The sequence below is a fragment of the Montipora capricornis genome, chromosome 5 (assembly GCF_036669925.1).
Source record: "Montipora capricornis isolate CH-2021 chromosome 5, ASM3666992v2, whole genome shotgun sequence".
In the NCBI taxonomy this organism is placed as follows: Eukaryota; Metazoa; Cnidaria; class Anthozoa; order Scleractinia; family Acroporidae; genus Montipora; species Montipora capricornis.
Window position 1 is genome coordinate 29,162,671 of NC_090887.1, and position 22,500 is coordinate 29,185,170.

General features: G+C 37.6%; 1 protein-coding gene and 1 pseudogene across 1 annotated transcript in view; both read left to right on the top strand.

The window, feature by feature from the left end:
• LOC138050040 (sentrin-specific protease 7-like) overlaps positions 1-7,448 on the top strand; it is a 124,615-nt gene extending 117,167 nt beyond the window's left edge. The window contains exon 17 of the transcript XR_011132541.1: positions 7,352-7,448. The gene's annotated coding sequence lies outside the window, so the exon portion shown is untranslated. The remainder of the gene's footprint in view (positions 1-7,351) is intronic.
• Positions 7,449-14,144: 6,696 nt separating this feature from the next.
• Positions 14,145-19,263, top strand: LOC138048654 (uncharacterized; annotated as a pseudogene).
• The last annotated feature ends 3,237 nt before the right edge of the window (positions 19,264-22,500 follow it).

The window sequence follows — 22,500 nt, forward strand, 5'->3', positions numbered from 1 at the left end:
CCTCCAGAGTTGGTAGACTTGGCAAATTGGGCAACTGTGGCTGTCCCTGCGCACTAGGCTGGTCTGCTTCAGTCTTCACCTATGAACAGAAAAACACTCTATTATCATTTAATATACGCGTGTTGTGTGTACAGGTGTAGATTGCTACTAATTCGAAAATAATTCGTTGAATAGTAGGTCGATGATAAGAAATTGATTAATACTACGCTGAATCGATGATAAAATTGGCTAATAATAGAAAAAAAAACTTAGGTGAGTAGGATTTCGTGTAAAACAAAAAGACTTACCATCCACTTTTTTTTGTTTTTTACAGACAAATGTCTAGTGTGTCACATGCCATTAAACGATCAACACGTATATATGTGATACCATTTTATATTGGTCGTCCAGTGATGAAGATGAGGATTACAATCCATTGAAAATGTGTTGTTATTGTTGAATTTTTCAGCCAAATATATACGTTTAAATCATCAAAAATGCTTACAGTTTGCTCCTCTGGATTTTTGTTTTGGTGTGGGACGTAAAGCGATTCATCCTTGCACTGGTTTTTGTGGAGTAATGGCACTTTTGATTGCTTTGTTTTACGAAAAGGGCAATAGATTGCGTATGTCTGGTTTTTTTCGTTATTTGCTTTATTTTAAGCTTGTGAGTTGTGATTTTTGTCATACGATTGTAGAATGACGTGTCTGGCGAATAACACATGATTACATGATGATTTCACATGATTTTTTGTTATAAAACTGCATTGAATGTTTTTGGTGTTTTTTCTTAGGTTTTCGACCGATTTCCAAAAAAATGTGACTTTTGTCGAAATGATACTAATAATCATTTAATAATACATTATTGCATGACTTACGAATCACACGTCAAATTATGTTACGATTGTCACACTTTACGTATAGGAGTGGTCAATTTTAAATATTTTAATGGAGGTAGAGATGGTGAGTGTGTTGTGTCGCATTTCACTCAAAAAATGAAACATACCAACAACGACCCTTTGTAGATGTCCTCTACACCCCAATCGTAGCGTGATGATTTGTTCTCGGTGTCTAGAAAACAATTGGGAACATGTAGATGTGTTAATAAACACGAATTGTTTTAATAGTGATCATGTACAACTTGTGGTGTGATTCTTTTTAGATCATGACATTATGTGGTCTTTGCTAAAACTACCTCCACCTCAATTCTGTAGCTTGGTGAATCCTAACAAGACTAATCACGGATGTGTGGGTCTTTGTAGTATAGTGTGTCTATTGATGGCCATCAAATTTCTAAACGATGATAAGCATCGCTCTTCGAAATGGTTGCGAGCAAAAAAGAACACAAAAGAAATAGCCAATATTGTAAAAACGTTATTATAAACCGCAAGACTAGACGGTTTTTAGCTTCGAGAATTTTTTTACTTATTTCATGGGTTAAATCGATTAGGATTTTAAAAAAATATATAATTTAATTGTCATTGATTATTTTACTAATGAGGCTATCCTTAGAGAATATGATGATGTTGATCTCTCTAAAACTAGTATTTTTTATCAAAAATAAACAATCATTATGCTTACAAAGAGAAACATCGTACACATATTAACCATAGTTAGTCCCAGTAGCATTTCAGCGTCAAAGAAAGGCAAAGAGTTCCCAATACTGAGTGTAAATGAAACAGCACACCGAAATACATTAACCGATTAGCTCTGTACTTTTCTTGTCTTTGTTATTATTTTCTACAGGAAACGCCTCATTGTGAGTATACTCACCATTTATTTTTCTACCCTCTAAGGAGCACAAAATAAGGCCCAGAGTATTACATATATATAATACAAATTCAAAGACAGTCTCATTTATGTGTTTGAGTAGTTTTTATTATTATCTGGTCACAAATTCTTAAAATATCACTCCTTTATATACATCCAGTCCATCTTTTGGACAACAAAAACCATATATTAAAAAATAGCTGTTAAAATTTACTGTTGCTTTTTCTATTTTTTATCAATGTTTGAATAATTATTATTGATTTATCATATCTTTCACAAAAATATTATTGCAATGATAGCGTGTCACTTTTCATTGATGTGCAAATTGCTGTGTATAACGAAAAATACATACTAAAGAAACAAATACATAAATTGTTATAAGATGTATGTAAAGATAAACACAGAAAAATATCCAGAAACAGGATATGATTTTAATTGTTTACAAAGGGAGTGCATGATTAGCCTGTACTCAGATGATGAATTAACATAAGTGATCAAGATTACTTGAGGAGTCAAGGAGGTCAATGATGACTTTCTGATTTAAATTCTGTCACCTCAGCTTGGATGCCAATTAATCAATTGCCATGTCACACAAAAAAACTACTGAGCAAAGGATAGTCACTTTCAGTACAAATAAACACTATTTTAGCTAATCTTCTTAAATTGGCCTGAAAATGCACAAAGGTTATGCTTTTCTAGGTGGCTGCCACCCACTTGCCCTTGTGGTAATAGAACTTAATTTGTTGCGCTGGGCCTGCTTTATTGCTGCCTGCTTTCCCCCAGCCTTGACAGCAAAATCTGCAAAGAAAATGTACATTAAGGTAAAATTATACATGTTTAAACCTTCAAAACAGGCAGAAACATTGAAAGACTTAATACCATTCCCACAAATTAATTTAAACTTATTACTAGTGTTGTGACAAAAAGGATTTCATAAGGATTAAAAAGAGGGCTTTTACTGATGATTATCATAAGAATGAAAGAGTAAATCTGGAATATGCAAACTGGGCATCAATTTTAAGGTTTTGTCAAGAATGACATCCATGCAGTTGTGCTAGTACATGCTCACTTTTTAAGAGTTGAGTTTTTTACATAAACTCAACTCAAATCTCAATAGTTTTATTATAGAAGCCTGACTTGCACAAATCTTTTGCTTTGTTTCATTGCGGCAATCAATATATTTGAAACCTTGATAAAAGTGATGTTTATGATTGTGAAGGTCCATGTTCTTACCCAATATTGACGAAAGTATGTCAGGATGTACTGATTCTTTTTCATTTGCCCCTGTCAGGTTTCTTCCTACAAGCTCTTCATTTTTATAAAAACAGCTCAGCAAAAAGCATGCATCAGAAGTGGAGCTGCTTTTGCTTTTTGCATTTATTAACTGGTCTTCATACAAAAAGACCCCTCTTCCTCTTGATAGTTCAACCATCTGAAAAGGAAACAGAGTACAAGTTTGTCAGTTTTTTCAGTTAGAGTGAAGGGTGTCCTTTTTATTGAATCTATACGACACTTATGATTATTGAACCTTTCTTCTGAATGTCAGATACCCTACAAAAGGTTAATGGTGTTTTGTTTTTTTGGTTGTTGTGCTTCTGATTCCACCTTCAACAATCTGGCTTTCACTACATTGTGAGTCTGGTACAAAATATGTGCCAGAAGGTGTGCCTAAACCCCCTGTAACACGTTAAAACTTTCAGCTGAAACTTGTGTGCAATGGGGCTGTGAAACAAGTTTTAGCAGGCATTGCAAGGGTGGCAGTGGTGATAAAAACAGGAGTTTTACTGTGTAATGCCACTTCATAAAACTGGTCTCACTCAGTCTTGTCATGCTACGCTGTGTGAGCCAATCAGAAACTGAAACAATTTGGCCAAGGACATTTTACAGGAATCTGTTACAACATTTTGAGACCAGTTTCAACATTCCTGAAGAAGTTCTGACACTTTTATTTTCGTTACACAGTGCAATGCCTGCTGAAAGTTGTTTCCCAGTGCCATTGCAAGTTTCAGGGATCCATACTCATTCTTTATCGAAGTCCTCAACCGGGCAAGTACATCTTATGATATACTTGTCCAGACAAATTTTGGGTTGCCCGGGCAAAATGCAAAAGTACAGACTGAATGGTCGATTGGTTTAGTTTTACCTTGAAGCGGTCTGCCACAACTTGAGGTACTTTTCCAGGCCTCGGCAACTCCTCATAACGACCTTTAACTGACAACAGGAGAAAAACGTTAGTCTCAAGTTGCAACTGAAGCTTATTGTAATAATAACATATTATAATATAATTCTAACTATATTATTTTGGAGAAATGCTACTCAGATTCACTCATTTACGACTGTTCTATGAATCATGACTACAGCTGTACCATCAGTTGACAAAATATAATCTGTCTAAAATGAACTCTTCCTGAACTCTTCTCATGTCACCAGTTACTAAAATGTGAAGACAGCCAATAAAAAACCTACTAAATATTTATGTTGACTGTGCATGAGAACAAGAATATTGTACGAAGATAAGAGACTGACAGACAAGTTCCCTAAAGGTACCCCAGTTTGTAACCACAAGAGATCAACAGTCCTCAACAAGTGCCTGGGCAGTTAACTGTACAGAATTATGCAAGAAAAGAAAAATAATTTTTCTGCTTATCTTTATTACTAGAAAATACAAACAGAAGCCACAACCTATGAATATGACAATGCATTTCTGTAGATTAAGATCAGATATCAGCATGTCAAGGCACCTTGGACTGTCACTATCAGTCCATTTTAATCTCATCCACATACCAACCCCCCTAGGTGAGATTCAGAGATAACGTCCTACGGAGATTAAGTACACTGTACGGTTTTGGGACGGGCCCAAAATGTAATTAGTGGTTTCAACATAATACACATGAAAGGTGAAAACAACTGATTAACAGCGTAGGAATAATAAATTCTTTCCTTAGGTGTAGATCAAATATACAGTACCTTGGTCCTTGAGTTGAACAATTTCTTGTTTTTGCCTCTCAATAATTATCTTGTACTCCTTACAGTTCTGGCAGGATTCTATATCTGAAGAAAGGCAAAATCGTGACCTGGGCCTCTTTCCACCCACCCACCCTTTCTTGCTGTCTTAGAAACTCTGGAGTAAATTGTCGTGGTCTCTTTCCACCAACAGTGCTTCTGGGAGAATTGTACAAAACGTTTTGGTTTTTATGGGATGTTACAGAAGTTGTTGGGTAGCTTTGCAATCGAGGGGATAACTGTTCTGGTGTCAACAATTGTTCACTAAGTGGCTGGTTGCTGCCCCCATTAAATTATCATGTTTCCTTCTGCAGTTGCTTACAGAATCAGTTGGCAGTTGAATCATGGCAGAGCACTCAGAAACAATATCTGCATCATCAAAGTTATCAAGGGCTTGAGCTTCATAGTTTGAATCCTTTCTTCTTGGAAGCCTTTCGCCAACAGTGTTTCTTGGAGTACTGTTTTGGTTCTTGGGTGGTTGCAGGGGCGTCAGCTGTGTAAGAGGTGTTCTTTTGTTTACAGAGTCATTCTGCTGATTCCTGTTGTAGGAGGATGCAGAATCAGTTGATACTGAAACAGTACCAGTATTATCAAAATCATCAAGGTATAGAACTTCATTGTCAGACATTTCTTCATTGCCAAAATTAGCTTCTGCCTGGTTTTGTCTAACTGATGAACTCTGTTCATGGAGGGATTCTGCCAAAGAACTCATTGCTGCGACAACATGATTATCCCTTTCACTTAATGCTGCTTTTCTTTTCTCATTTTCTGCTTTCTCTCTTTCCTTAAGTGCTTTAGCTTGTTCCTTTTCTGCCTGTTTCTTCTCGCGTTCAGCTTTTCGTCTAACAGTTTCTTCCTGGTTGACACTTTTCCTCGATTTTCTTTGATCTTTCACTTCATTTTCTTTTTTCTTGGAGTCATTTGTTATCAATTTTCTTTTAACTGGCTTGTTTGACTTGGTGCTCTTCAATTTCTCCATTCCATTTTTTCTCTTCATGACATCCTCTTTGTCATCTGTAGTTTAAAATCAAAATAGAAAGACCAAATGATTCTAACATGTAATGTATTATTAATACATTATTTTGTTCAGAAAGTTGCGTAATTGATAATGATCATGCAGACTTTTTCTAAGTATAGACTGCCCTGGCTTGTTTTGTGACATTGATCATTTACAACAAATGTTAGTTAAAAGGCTCTCAAATAACTACAATTTTTCTTCAAACCATGCCTTGATTACAAGAAAGAGGGTTGTGGCTTTAGGTACGTGTTCGATTTCAATTTACCGGTAATACTTAATTGCTGCGAGCCTTAGCAAGCAGCACACTATTCGTGACCGTCTAGGACTGCCCGTGTGAGGCCTGGGCTTTCGATATATTGGCGTTCCAACACTCAATCTTACCCATTTACTTTCATCGACTAAATGTGTATTTGTTCAAGTATGGTCATGCAAATAAAGCTTTTTGTCATATTTCTGGGATCCCCTCACAGCACTGACTTAACTTGCTATCGGCAACCACTATTAAGGTGATACTAAATAATTATAATACATTGTGTCGTTTCTCACCACTTTCATACATTATGGTGCATAAGTAAAATAATTCACCATAACATGCTTCTTTTCTGTTATCGTCTCTTGTTCTTATATCCGTCGCTGTTTTCATGTCAAAAATTCCATCGTCAACAAACTGGACCAGGTAGTATACTACACGAGCAAAAGAAAGAGACAAGTGAAATATTGTAAAAATTATCACTAATTACACATGACTTTAATACTGTAGGTCCACATTAATTTTTGTTGTAATGTGGCAATTATTACTTCACATCTTCACTAGAAGCACAAAAAAGGTAACTGGTTGTTTTGCAAACGACTAGTCCACCGACTTAAAATGTGCAAACTCTCCAAACTTTAAAAAAAAATGAAACTTTTTGGCGAACTGGGCGTTAGTGAAATGGCCGCAATTCACATAAATAGCTCTAAAAGCTTGTACATTTTAATTGCAAAATCAGGATGCATTCCATTCCATTTAATACATGCACCTGAGAGTGTCTATAAGAACTTACCCCCTTAGGATAAAGAAGAGCAAAGAGCCAATACATTTCCCTCCTTCCCCTCCGAAAAAGGACCATTTTGTTCAAAGATGACAGAAGCTGCCTGCCTTACCCCCTCAGAAATTACCCCTACCCACCCCCCAAGGAATTCAAACCCCCTCAGCAGGGGGGTGCATATATCAAATGGAATGGTCCATTACACTTTTCCTGCAAAATTCAAAACCTGTGAAGGCCTGAAATATCTAGATCAAGATCAATTGCATATGATTTAAAATTTATATACATGTATAACTTACAGTTGATGTTGCCACGCTTGATTCTGGGTTCTACTGTACTTTTGCTGGTGATACAGTTTCGATCAGACCAGGATTTTAGCTGAATACCCTGCCACCTTTGTTCACATTTGGCGGCGTTCTTTGAAGAACGAGTCCGAATACAACAGACACTATTCTTATTATAAGGAATAAGTGGCAGGGTATTCTGCAGTAAAAGTACAAGGAAAGGTCACGTTTATACAAACGTTGGCCGTGTAGCACTTATATTTTAAACAGAGTTAACTGAATAGAGTGTAATGTGAAGTGCTAGATTTCTATCCCATATGAACCATGTGAGCGTTAGCCCTACTGATGGAAATGGGCCCACACAAGGACAGAGAAAAACTCTGACCAGGGCGGGAACTGAACCCATGAGTTCCCACCCTGGTCAGAGTTTTTCTCTGTCCTTGTGTGGGCCCATTTCCATCAGTAGGGCTAACGCTCACATGGTTCATATGGGATAGAAATCTAGCACTTCACATTACACTCTATTCAGTTAACTCTATTCTGCAGTAAAGCCGACTTTTAAATCTATTGGACTACAAAATACAATGCATTCTCGTTTATATTTTTCACTTATGTCATCAAATCAAGTAAATTTTAAAAATGGAAAAGTGATGCTGAACAAGCCGTTTTCAAAGTACCTTGAGCGTCGAGCCACGTATGCGCTCACAAACAAAGAAATTTCCATACATTACGAAGTATCTCAACGGAATATTTTAAATACTAAGTTGTCAAGTCTATATAAAAGGCTAAAAATAGTCGTCAGAATATCAAGAACATTCATTATATAAAGCTTCGGCTTCAATCGATTTTTCATTGTTGATTCCCGATCATTGATCGAAGAACAAAGCCTGCACTAGTCAGTGCTATAATTAGAGTTATTTGCATTACTATAAAAGTTCACAAACCTTGATCTTCCATTCGGGTTGGAGCATTGTTCGATCTCTTACTCGGCATGACTAAATGAAGGCTGAACCAGAGAGAAAAATCAAGTGACAATCGTTCTATAAACCTTCTCCTAACTCGTGTTGTCACTCGTGTTGCAAAAATCGCGCGCTCTCACATCTAGGAATCCTGGGTAAATTGATTGTGGGCTCAGGTAAGGTGAATGAGTGGGACTGGAGCTGAGCAAGAGGCTGAGCATCATGGCGGACGATCGCAAACGCAGAGGACCGTATTTGCAGTATTTATCGGATTCTTCCACTGGAATAAAGGTTCCAAGAACTACGAAGTATAGATGGAAAAAGAAAGCCGAAGTTTTAAGCATGAATTCGGCAGCGGAACAGGAACCTGGATGCATTAAAACGAGTGTATACGTAGTAACTGGAACTGACTTAAGAGCGCCTCTCAGCAATTTTCACCTAAGACCGTGCAAGATAAAAAAATCGAAAATTGCCAAATTTTCTCACAATAAAGGACTACCAAAACCATTTTTAGAAAAATATGTTTTAGTTTGTTTCGATCATTATTTTACCTGGACGGCGACTTTTTCGGTATGGGGCCTTGTGAGCGAGTGAAAACGACTCCAAAATGTTGCTTGTTTGAATCGCTATTTTCGAAATAACGAATGAGTAACTTGAAAATCAAAACAACATGGCACATCTAGAGTAATTCATTCACCCTTTAGCGCTGTTAACGGTACAATATACCAAAAATGGAATTTTTGACCAAATTTTAAATCTTAACCTTTTTTACATTGGTTACAGAGTGCCAAATTTGTGCGAAATTCGACTGTCAAAAAAGCATCCTGGTACATGGCTTTCTCAAACGAGACGATATTCATCGGAATAAGCAATGTTTCTGCTGCAATTAAATTCAATAAAATTTTTGGGTAATTGAAACGGACGATTTTGAGGCCCAAGTTCAACTTGCTGTTTGTCAACAAAAGTCGACCTTTGACCACCAAAGCGGAGGCGAGGTATATTGAAATCACACACGCTAATCTCGATTTATTCACTGAACAATTCGAGTCCTTAGGTTTACTGGAACTACTGTAGGTAAAATGGAACGTGTCATTGAAATTTTTAACTGTCTTGGTTTAAGAGTGACATATCCCGTAATTAAAATAACTGACCTAAAAATTTGCTTACTAGTAACATTCATTCCATGCCATATTTTTACCCAAATAAGTTTCCTTAATTCACTTTTTGAACATACCTGCAAAACAAACAAAGAAAGGTATCCCCCTTTATATAAGTATACGCTGGTTGGATTTTCCCCGAAGCCCTCAAACGACCATCGAACCAGTCGAACGCTTTGTGACCTTCGTGACTTGTGCCGTGATTGTGTCGTCAGAGCTGTCACGCAAGAGCTTAGGACAAAGCATACAGACCAATGGCTTCATGCGGTTATTCTGAGTTTGTTGGGGGAATTAGTGGCCCAAGTTCTGATAATCCAGCAAACGTTCAATGCGTAACAATAGCAAAATGTGATAAGGACACCAAGGCACACTTGAGAAGTTACAAAGTGTCGGCTTGTTCTCTGGATACATAGGCTAGGCTTTTGCTCGCACGGGCAGGTAAGCTTTAACTGAAATCACTTAATTAAGATATTGAGCAGAAAATCACTTTGCGAAATCCGCAGATACTACCTATTACAGACTTAATGTCGAAAGCAGAATACCCACCCACAAGAAATGGACCCTAAAAACACTGCTACCGCAGTGTCGCAGCCGTGTGCCGCACCGCGGCACTAGCAAGTCTACTCAGCTCAATTTAACCTTAAAACGCTCCTTTGTGGACGAGTATTCAGCAATCGCTCTAATTGCGAAAATCGAGTTAGCAAGATATGTAAGACCATACAATCGTGTATCGTTGTACGAGACTGCGAGCACTCACTTTTCCAGTTGTCCCTGAAGCGAGTACATTGATCAGCACAGCCGGATTTTATCACTGCCCTAGACTAACGGTTATTGCTTTCTTATCAATTGCTTTCAAATCAATTGCTTTCAAAGGTGTTTTTGAGATATACGATATCATTTTGGGTACGACAATTTGCCCATGGCATCGTGATCGATTTGGAATCTGATGGAGACGTAATAAGAAAAATCGCGCCCGCCCACATGAATGGCATCAGACATGGCAGTGAAAGGGGAACGCGGTTTAAACCTTGCTCCGTCTCAAAAACTTCAAAGACTACTCCTAGTACTGATTCCTGTGGCATCGCGTAAGTTCTAACCCCACTGTGGAATACAGTACATTCATTCATGCATAACTTTATTTATCCTCGAATTTTAGTGGAGCTTACAAAGCTAGTTGTCTCCCGGCTTATTTTCTGACATACATTTCAATGGATAATAATAATATTATTAGTAGTAGTAGTAGTAGATAAATTTAATAATAACATGTATTATATAATATATACTGGTATTATGAATAATTTATATAATATTATTACATAAATATCATGATCATAATAATATATCTGTAACCCTATACCTAGTTTTCTAATGACGAAATATTGGTAAAACAAGAAATATATACACCCTCACAGCCGTACAGCCACCTTGCGCCATTATTTTTTCTTGAAAATATATTTCAATCACATTTTCTGAATGAAACTTGCACCTAGTCTTTGAATAAATTGCGCTCTCTCTGTGAGCTTTAACGAACAATAAATCCTGGGTAATTTTCCAACCTATACAAGACATACACGGTGTGGTGGTCTGCGGGTTTTAGAGAATTCTATTGACCAGAACCATGCTAATTCCGTTGTATGTGTCGAAAACACTGATGTTTACTCAATCCAGAAACCTTCCCAATTGTGAAGGTGGCTATGAATCTCTTGCAGATAATTGGCCATTTCCGAGTTAATGTCTGCCTCCTCTTCAAAGCGAGTCAAAGTGCGAAGTTTTTGTTATGGTAATTAGTTCTACTTAACATATGAATAAAAACTAATTTTCATAACAAAAACTTAGAACGGGTATGAAGAGGAGACAGGTATGATGTCGGAAATGGCGCGCCTATTTTCTTAAATTTTGCAATGAGTTTTGCCTTAGCGTGCCAATTACTCCCCAGCAATAAAAAATGGGACTCACTGCACCGAGTTCGTTTTTGAGATATACGCGTTTAAAGATAATATATAGCGTGTTTTTTCGTGGCTCATTTGTTTCCATGGTAACCTACTACGTCACATTAATGTGTGCATTTGGTCAAGCATTTATTGGTGTTTCATATGGTATCATAACATTGCAGTTAAAGTGGCCATAACGTAAAAAAAGATTATTTTCCCTTTTGAAAGTCCATATTGAAAAATGAACTTTAGCGAAAGGATTTTTCCATTCAAACGAGAGCCGAATTTTCTACGACTTTTTAAGTTGCATGCAAATTGCCCGCCATTTTGGCATACCACTCGCTGTAGTCTTCCCTCGACTTATATCGTAGATTCAGGAACACGTGGTCAGAGAACATGAGGATTTGAGAGTTGATGCGAAAAAATGCCTGAAAGATGCGTTACCCCTCGATGTAACAACACAGCTGATCCTGAAAAAAGAATATGGGTGCATAGGAATCCTTTCTTCAACTCGGAAACCGCAATAGCCCAAACAATCGTCTTGGCGAAAAGAAAGAACTGGAAGCCAGGTAAGACTTCGCCACTGTGTTACAACTTTGATCATAAGTAGTTGTCAAGCGCAAGTCAAGTTTTTGAGACTGGGGAAGCGTTAATCTGCGCTCCCCTTTCACTGCCATGTGTGATGCCCATTCATGTGGGCGGGCGCGATTTTTCTTATTACATCTCTATCGGATTCCAAATCTGAGCAGTCGTGCCTCAGATGGGTAGTGCGCGGCTTTCGGAGCGTGAGGTCCCCCGTTTGATTCTCGGTGACTTCAACGTCTGTTTCGACTTTCCTCTGATCCGTGTAGCTATAGCTTTAAATCCCCTTAAAACGGAGCACTGACAGAGGGAGGGAGGTAAAGGGCGCACCGTCGGCTTCCATTGATACCAGCCTCGTAGCAGAAGGAAATACCGACGTTATGGACGATGTCTACTAATTAAAGATATTTTTACCCCGGTTTATGATTATGCGGGAAATGGAGATCTTAACAAGTGTTATTGAAATCCAAAAAGAAAACTGGGGATAACAACGCATTTTTCAAAGATAATTCATGAATAATATTTGTAAAAAGATTTAAAACAACAAAGCAATGTATTAGTAAGAATCGGCGATAGGAAATCCGAGTATCTGGAGATGCGCAGAAGGTATGCGCAATAACAATAGTAGGCACCGTCCTTAAATAACGTGAATTTACCTTTACCTTTACCTTTATGCCGTGGGCAAATCGGCGTACCCAAAATGATATCGTATATCTCAAAAACACCTTTGAAAACAATTGATAAGAAAGCAAGAACAGTTAGTCTCACGGGCAGTGATACAATCCGGCTGTGCTGATCAGTGTACTCGCTTCAGGGACAACTGGAAAAGTGAGTGCTCGCAGTCTCGTACAACGATACACGATTGCATGGTCTTACATATCTTGCTAACTCGATTTTCGCAATTGGAGCGATTGCTGAATACCCGTCCACAAAGGAGCGTTTTAAGGTTAAATTGAGCTGAGTAGACTGGCTAGTGCCGCAGTGCCGCGGTGCGGCACACGACTGCGACACTGCGGCAGCAGTGTTTTTAGGGTCCATTTCTTGTGGGCGGGTATTCTGCTTTCGACATTAAGTCTGTAATAGGTAGTATCTGCGGATTTCGCAAAGTGATTTTCTGCTCAGTATCTTAATTAAGTGATTTCAGTTAAAGCTTACCTGCCCGTGCGAGCAAAAGCCTAGCCTATGTATCCAGAGAACAAGCCGAGACTTTATAACTTCTCAAGTGTGCCTTGGTGTCCTTGTCACATTTTGCTACTGTTACGCATTGAACGTTTGCTGGATTATCAGAACTTGGGCCACTAATTCCCCCAACAAACTCAGAATAACCGCATGAAGCCATTGGTCTGTATGCTTTGTCCTAAGCTCTTGCGTGACAGCTCCGACGACACAATCACGGCACAAGTCACGAAGGTCACAAAGCGTTCGACTGGTTCGATGGTCGTTTGCGGGGTTCGAGGAAAATCCAACCAGCGTATACTTATATAAAAGGGGATACCTTTCTTTGTTTGTTTTGCAGGTATGTTCAGAAAGTGAATTAAGGAAACTTGTTTGCGTAAAAATATGGCATGGAATGAATCTTACTAGTATGCAAATATTTAGGTCAGTTATTTTAATTACGGGATATGTCACTCTTAAACCAAGACAGTTACAAATTTCAATGACACGTTCCATTTTACCTACAGTAGTTCCAGTAAACCTAAAGACTCGAATTGTTCAGTGAATAAATCGAGGTTAGCGTGTGTGATTTCAATATACCTCGCCTCCGCTTTGGTGGTCAAAGGTCGACTTTTGTTGACAAACAGCAAGTTGAACTTGGGCCTCAAAATCGTCCGTTTCATTTACCCAAAAATTTTATTGAATTTAATTGCAGCAGAAACATTGCTTATTCCGATGAATATCGTCTCGTTTGAGAAAGCCATGTACCAGGATGCTTTTTTGACAGTCGAATTTCGCACAAATTTGGCACTCTGTAACCAATGTAAAAAAGGTTAAGATTTAAAATTTGGTCAAAAATTCCATTTTTGGTATATTGTACCGTTAACAGCGCTAAAGGGTGAATGAATTACTCTAGATGTGCCATGTTGTTTTGATTTTCAAGTTACTCATTCGTTATTTCGAAAATAGCGATTCAAACAAGCAACATTTTGGAGTCGTTTTCACTCGCTCACAAGGCCCCATACCGAAAAAGTCGCCGTCCAGGTAAAATAATGATCGAAACAAACTAAAACATATTTTTCTAAAAATGGTTTTGGTAGTCCTTTATTGTGGCAAAGTTTGGCAATTTTCGATTTTTTTATCTTGCACGGTCTTAGGTGAAAATTGCTGAGAGCCGCTCTTAAACATCAGCAGCGCTTGTGAGGATTTCTGCGCTGATTCATCATCTGCCGACGTTTCAAATTTATTTTCGCCTTCGGATGATTTTCAGTCGCACGAGATGAGCTCTTGTGAGGATAGAGTCAAGGAAACCTACACTTCCAACTTCTCTTATTCCGCAGAAAAGACTTGTGGGTTTAAAGCAGTCAGTGATGAAATATTGATGACTAGCGAACCAGCCCTGTATACCGATTGTGCACAAGACGATCCTGATGATTTATTTGCTGATGATTTTCTTGATGATATGGAGACTTATACAGATGAAGAAACTGATGAAATGAGTGCCAGTGAAAACCACGATGGGTGCAACCCTCTTTACCCAGGATGTCGTTTGTCACTTGGAATAAGCATGCTGCTAATTGTAACGTTTTGCATTAGACATACTCTTTCTGGAGTCGCCCTTTCTGATTTGCTTACATTGGTTGAGCTTCATTGTCTTTTACCTAACCATTGTGCCAAAACAACAAAGTTACTTCGTGAATTTTTTGGAATTTGAAGCTAATATTCTACTGATAGGGCTACAGCTTTTAAGAACACAATTGACACCAGCAATGGTAGGATACAGTTTCTTTGCAGGACTAGAGAAGTTACCATTGCTCATTGGTGCATAAGACTGTGCTGCTTGCACTTTATAAGAATTAATTTTGTGAGCTTCTTGTTTCTTTCCATTTATCCATTATCTTGCATAAACTGAGAAACACGCAAAGCAGATGAAGTTATGCACTGGAGTGGAGTATACATATTACTGCAGCCATATTTTTTAAAAGACAATAATGGTGATGGTAACGGTAAAGAATTTATATGGCGCATTTTTAATTGGCATATTCAAATGCGCTTTACAAGCAAGTGATCTATGGGTGAGTTCGGACATTAGCATATACAGGCGCCAACTGGCAGCCGCCATCAGTCCATTTGCGATCTCACCCATCACATGAATGAATGAAATGAGGCCTGACCACAACACCGGGAGCTCCATGCCCTACTCTTCAGGAATAGTGTGTGGGTTGTTTTACGTCCCACTGGGTTGTGAACATTGAAGGGTTGTGAGACGGGGCCGACGTTTTATAGTCCTTATCCAAGAAGAATTGAAAGTCTTAACCATTTGCAGATGTAATTACAAAGGCAGCACTTTCTCCTCAGTTATTTTAAGACCCTAAGTGTTGGTCCGGCTGGAGTCGAACTCACAACCTCAATCAACTGAGCCACCGGTGTGCGGAATCCTTCTTATTTGAGAAAAATAATTGATTTCTATGAAAGAATTCCACCATGCCAAAATTCAGTTGAGAGGACATATCATTTTTTACTAATGTGTTACCTAACAAATGGATTTGTTTCTTTACCTAACTAGTAATACTTCAATTCATACTATTATTCAAGAAATGTAGTGTAATTATTGCTTTGTTATGTTAAAAGGTTTGGAGCATGCAGGAGATGACTTGCTTTCCTACCGAACATGGAGAAGTAAAAAGTGCATACACAATACTGAGGATATTTTTGATGGTGCGCTGTACGAGAAACACTTCGATAGTAATAGTTATTTCCGTGGAACACCAACTGCTGCTAGAGATAAAGAAATACACTTGTCCCTTATGGTGAACACAGATGGTGTCTCAATTTTCCGTTCATCCAACTTTGGCTTATGGCCTTTATACTTCAATGTAAATGAGTTGCCCCCCAGAAAAAAGGTATTTATCTTTTTTTTAATATTATACACTAGCTATTTAATACCATTTTGTTTATACTTTAGTTTTCAAAATACTCTTACTGAAATCAGAGATGTATCCAGCTTTTCAAACTTGGGGGAGAGGACCCCTTCTTAAAAAAATTGGGGACCTCCAGCTAATAGATATTCAAGAAGTAATATTCCATCTATTCCATCTTAATTGCTGCTGCAGTACCCTTTCAGATTTCTAAATTGCACAACAATGAAGTTATATCCCTTCACTTGAATATGTACTTGAAATAAAATGATCAATTTTTTTGAAACTGTTATGTCTGTTGATTCATCAATCAAAATTGAAACATGTTAAAGCTCCATTGATCACATCTGAAAACATCTCGAGGAATCTGTGAGCTGTAGGAACTGTTGGCGCCAGTTGATAAATGATCTAGATCTCCACAGTAAAAAAAAGAGCATCATCTAAAGGTTTAATTTAGGAACAAAAGAAGAAACAAATAGGTATAAGTGATCCACAGTTCATCTTCGGGTCGTGATTTCGCCTTGGCCAATGTTAATAATCAAGCGACTGAATACATTTAAGTTTCATGTTAAACACATTATTTTTAACATTAACTCCGAAAAAGCTGCATAATTTGCAAAACGGACAAGTTATGCACAAAACAAGAACCGCACATGCGCGCCTGGAATTCACATCAACAGGGTTGCAACACATGGGAATTCAAACACAAGAACTTAATTCCTGAAGCTGAACATAATTGCTGACAAAATAATATCACTTGACTGCAAAAATCCGTAAATAACAGCTTGCCTTGAAATTTGAGGAACTCTACATGACTGTATCATTTCTCCTTATTGAGAAATGGGAATGTTTAATTTTGTTGTGAAATATGCCGTTCACATGTTTGCCTGGTGTTTGTGATATGCATGAACATTACATTATTTTCTTTTTTGTGTCCCTTTGGACTAAATTCTGGACCCTTCGTTTTAAATTCTGTGCATCCAAAGAAAAAAGAGTATGTCCCAGGATGCAATGGCGGTACTTTAAGCCTTAATCTGTGGTCCCTAAGGTGACCCCCATTGACAAGTAAAATCTACATTGTATAAGTGGTACTCTGGTGTTGAAAGGATTAATGAGGACATATATTTTGAGTGGATGTACATATGTAGATGTTATGTGATGTGGCATGTCAAAATTGCATTCAGGGTAAAAATTTTCAATGTAAATGTTGATTAGAGCTCAATATCTTTACTCTCCAAGATGTACATAAGGGCTAGTTAAAACATACAAATTTAAGATCAATTTAGGGTAAAACAAGCCATTTTATCGTGACTTAAATTTTGACATGTTGCAGATTAGGCGAATAGCAACACCACTGTATGCTATTTCCTGGATTTCACCTAAAAACTTGGTATTTTGTACTTGATATTGTAACATTAGGTTCAGCAAGAAGTACCGTCTGTTTGCTGGTTTGTGGTTTGGACGCAAGAAGCCAGATTCCCGAACTTTTCTGCAGCCATTTGCAAACTCTCTTCATAATCTCTTTAGAAATGGTAGGTCAATAAACCTTTTAATTGTTTATTGCTATCCCTGTCTGTATGTACTACTTTCAAAGTGCAGTAGATGTCTTCTGAGTATAAATGCACTATCAGCTCTATTTGTACTGTAATAGTAGAAATAGGGCATAAAGTTATATTTGGAATTGTTAGTCAAATAACCTCTTGTGTGAAGATTAATTTTGTTTCATCTGTCCTTTACAAAATTCTCTGTTCTCAAATGATTTATGATCTTATGTAAGGACCATTGATTATTACAGTAATGTCAGTACGTGTATAATCGAGAATGAGTTTAAGGTACAATAATTATCACTTGCTGTTTTTTTTTTTGGGGGGGGGGGGGGGGGTGGGGAGAGTGTCAAGTGCCATGAACGCAACAGTTACGACTTTTCATGACATTTTTAGTACCTTATGTTTATAAGTTGTTAATCTCATGTGTAGTTGCATTATTAATAGTGTTACTACTTTTTTTTATTATAGGTGAACCAGTAACTTTTTCCGATGGATCGACAAAGACTGTTCGTTGTATTGTTCTCTGTGGAAGTTTTGATGCCCCCGCAAAGAGTTTGTTTCAAAATATGTCACAATTCAATGGAGCCTTTGGATGTCCTTATTGCCTTCACCAGGGAGAAGTTGTGAAAACTAGTGAAAAGGGACACACAAGGGCATACCCTTTTCATTTAACACAAAAGGAAGAAGTACCAGTAAAACATTCAACAGCTAGAACATTCGAGAAGAGGACACATGATCAAACACTTCATTTTGCCAAAGAAGCAGAGAATCTTAAAGGCAGTAGTAGAGTTAATGCAGTAAAAGGGGTTAAAGGAATGATTTGGAGTATGTTTTTCCCAGGTTTTGATATTATTTCTGGTGTTGCCGTCGACTATATGCACTGTGTACTTCTTGGAATTACAAAGATGCTGTTAACATTGTGGACAGATAAATCTTATTCACTTAAGCCATGGTATCTTGGATCAAGTAATATGAAGAAACTTGAAGAAAGGTACTTAGGAATCAAGCCCTCAAATGTTATAACCCGTACCCCAGAAGTCTATTGAAGAATCTTGCACACTTTAAAGCCTCTGAGCTGCGTTCATTTCTTCTCTTCTATTCTGTTCCCTGTCTTTGGGGGTTGTTAGAGGAAGAATATTTCCAGCACCTTCTTCTCCTAGTAAATGCAATTTTTTTACTTCTTCAAGATTCCATTTCACCAAATGACACTGAAAGGAGTTCCTTATTGCTGACGCACTTCTGTGCTAGGATGGAAACCTTGTATGAAAAGCGATATGAAACTTACAATGTACACATGCTTCTACATCTTCCGGACTGTGTGAGAAACCTTGGTCCTTTATGGGGGACGTCGTGCTTCTGGTTTGAGGGATACAATGGGGAACTGACAAAACGTTTTCATGGAACACAGAATGTTGACTTTTAAATCACCCAAGCCGTTTGCATTCATCAAAAAATTCCTGAACTGCTCCCTCTGCTTCCTGCAGGATCAGCTGCCAAGAGTTTTTACAAGCATCTTGTTGAAGGACATGCACTTTCCAGTTGTAGAGAGAAAATAGCTGAAAAGATGTATGCAATTGGCAGCCTCAAAAGGTTTGATATGAATGAACAAACCAAAGCAGTTGTTCAAGATCTTCTTGGACCAGTTTTAAGTGCATTAAAATTCAAGCGGTTCTGGAAGCACGGAATAATGTTTCAGTGTGTTGATTATCAGGCCAGTACGAGAAGAAACAGCTACACAGTTGAATTTCTTATACATGGTGACCTAAGGTTTGGAGAGATCCAGTACTTTCTGAAATGTTTGCCGCCTTGTGCTCTTACTGCACAATGTAAGACTAACTGCTCCTGTAGTAAACAAAAATATATTGCAATCTTGCAGCTCTTAGAGCATGATCCCAAAATTACCCTTTCAAAGAAGAATTCTGTCAATGTGTGATGCTTTATAGTTGTCGAATGCAGTAAAGACCCATTTTGGATCTACATCTCTGTGACTATGTTTTACTCAACAATCATTGGGTAGCTTGGCTATCCTTGTGCTATTATGCTTAAAATTTAGTGCAAATGTTTCAATCCAATAGCATGATGGCTTAGTTTACTGCAAAGATCAGAATGCTCTGAGTGGCCTTTATTCTCAGGCAAATTTAACCAAATTTTCCCACAAGAGCAAAAAATCTGAATAATGAAGCATTTTAACCAAGCATGCTGGTTATTTGCAGTACAATGGCACCGACACGGAATCAACTAATTTGGTCATGTGCAAAATAAATAACTGTATCATTATGCGATGCTCAAAAATGATATTAATAACCATGATACTGATTTTCTCTTGCTCTGAGGACTTTCATTTAATACATAGAGTCTTCAAAATAATAAAGGAAGTGTTTTCTCTTGCAGAAGTACATTTTCAGTATACTTAATTCCTACTTCATATAACAGCTGGTGTAACTTCCACTTTTGAAGTACCTTTTAAGTATACTTACATTAAACTTCTATTGGAGGGAAAACAACCAGTATACTTTAAGTATACTTAAATTTTCTACTCCATCTATACTTCAGTAACTGGAGTATACTTAAAGTGTACTTTCAGTAAATGCAGTATACTTGCAGTATACTTGAAGTATACTTTCAGTTTGCCTTTTTTGATAAGGGTTGTGGTCAAAGGCCTAAGGAATTGTGAATTATGCGCGAATGGAAGAATTAAGATACGCGTTGTATCTCTGTTTTGCTTCTCGTACCTCAAACTATCGATAGTCTACAGTGCCACGCAACAAAAACATAAATTTAAAATCGATGTGTGGGGAATTTTCTAGTTGGCCCGTTGGTTTTTCAAAAGCAGTGACTCTGAAGATTCACATTTTAAACACGAATTCTCAATATATTTAAAAGATTTTTTTCGTCATCACAAGCACATGTCGATAATAAAAGCTTTTTTCTCTGAGAACTCTTAACACGTGTGCTGGAAACGCATAAATCATATAACTTGAATCTCGGTTTCTAGATTGTTCTCGAAAATATTCTCTGCATGCAAATAATAAAGCGAGGTCAAACTATTTGAAGCTATCAAAAGAGAGGAATAACAAGAAAATCAAGTAAACATCTAATCAATGACATCAAAGAAAAGAAACAAAGTCCAATAAAGTTCATAAGTCAAGGACAGCATGACCACCGTAATATTGTCATACTGAGTTTTCGACAGCACAATGAAAAAGGTCAAGAACTTGGAATGTTGTAGGAAACAAATATTTTTACCACCTCTCCATTTCTCAGGTCTGTGCGGTACATCGTTTCTGAGTTATTTGTCGAAACGTTTGACGCAACTTTATAGAGTTTCGTATAGAGACACCATGTTGTCCACCAATATGGCGGCCGGTAATCAAGGAAAACATCTACATTGTAGCAGTCATTTTACAATGAAAATGCTTGCTTTTCGCTCATGAGATAAAATACATGGGTATAAACACATCTCATAATGTACTTGAAAGGCTCAAACTGCTGAGATTCATAGGGATTGAGATTATTATAATTATTATTTTTAACCAAATAGTGACAATTGCTGTAGACGTCACAGAACTGGAAACTTGAAAGAAGATTTATTTCTACAATTGTAGGCCATCTATAACGGAAAACATTGCGCTTTGATGACGTCACTGTGAAAACGATTATTTTCTTCTCTCGAGTGGGGTCCAGGAAGGAGGTACAGTTTAGGAGTCCATATTTTGTACCGTCCCTGCTCAAGATCTATTCAAATCTCCCCTCAATGAATGATTTGCTAGTAATTGGATCCGTGCTTTATACGCAAAGGGCTCTGGGATAGCCAGGGGACAAACATTGTAAGTTGCTGTGAGAAAATGTGTGGCAGAAACTTATTCGACATCCAAAAAATTGATTTTGGAGAGACATCAATGCTTTTTTTCCACACAGTTTTATCAGAAATCGGTCTTGACAATGTTGACATGTGGCAAGTGTAAGTTTTTGTTCGAATATCCGTGAAATAGGAGATAACATTTGCTGATTAACTTCCTTGCTAGCGTAAGGTTTATTGTGAAATGGTCTCAAAATATTACATTAGGAATAAATCTCAAGGAAATAACTCAATAAAGCCTTTTCAGTTGTATTTACGAGTGTATGGGCTCGTTTTTTGCCTATTTCTAAACTCAGCAATTCAAATAGTATTGGAAATATGCCTAGTGGCAATCATTGTGCTGTGTGGGGTTGTGACAATGATCAAAGGTACCCAGAGAAGCAAAAGATTCTTCCTCACGTTGGAATATCTTACTCACCCAGGAATAACAATAATGTTTTGTCGTGGGCGAGAGCTATTAATCGCGACCAATTCAAGGTTTCGATAATTACAAAGGTCTGTTGAAATAATTTTGTACGAGGTTGCAGAACCTCTGATTGTCCAACACCAACTTTGTACATAACAGAGTATGATTGTGGGAGTACTAAAACCTCAGAGACCTGCTCCAAAGATCAGATCTACAGAGAACTAGTACATGAAGATGACGCTTTTGTATTGGTCGAAGTCAAAGTGGAGCGTGACAAATTTGCTTAGGTCCAGTGACTTTAATACATGTAGATGCTAGTTTGACAGAAGAAAAGGTTTGTTTACATGTAACAGCTGCCCGGCATATCAGATATGAATTCCCAGTCTTGTCTAAATCTATCGAAACAGAGTCTGCTATATTCTATGGAAGAGGAGCATTAAAACGGCTGCCTCGAGGCAGAACGAGATTGAAATGGTTTGCCTGAGCAGAATCATCGAGTTTGTAGAAATAGCAGCGGTTCAAAAACTGTTGAATTTTTCTCAATCAAACAAGAACTTAACCTATGGATTACCACATGTTTCTCATCGCTTATTTCATCCCTCCAAAGAGCAATACAAAAAATTTCCATCTCCTCTGACAACGACTTCCCTGCTCTGAGGAGGTATATTTCCAGAAGCCATAATTCGTTTATGCAAGACGTAACTAATAAGAAAACCGCCTAGACAAACGTAAATACAACTAAAAAGGCTTTATTTTGTTATTTCCTCCAGATTTGTACCTAATTTTGTAATATTTCGAGACCATGACAATAAACAGCAATAAATTTCACGGATCCTCCCGCAAGCAATGTTAATCCGAAAATTTTATCTCATATTTCATGGTTATTCAATTATGGTTGAGGTAAT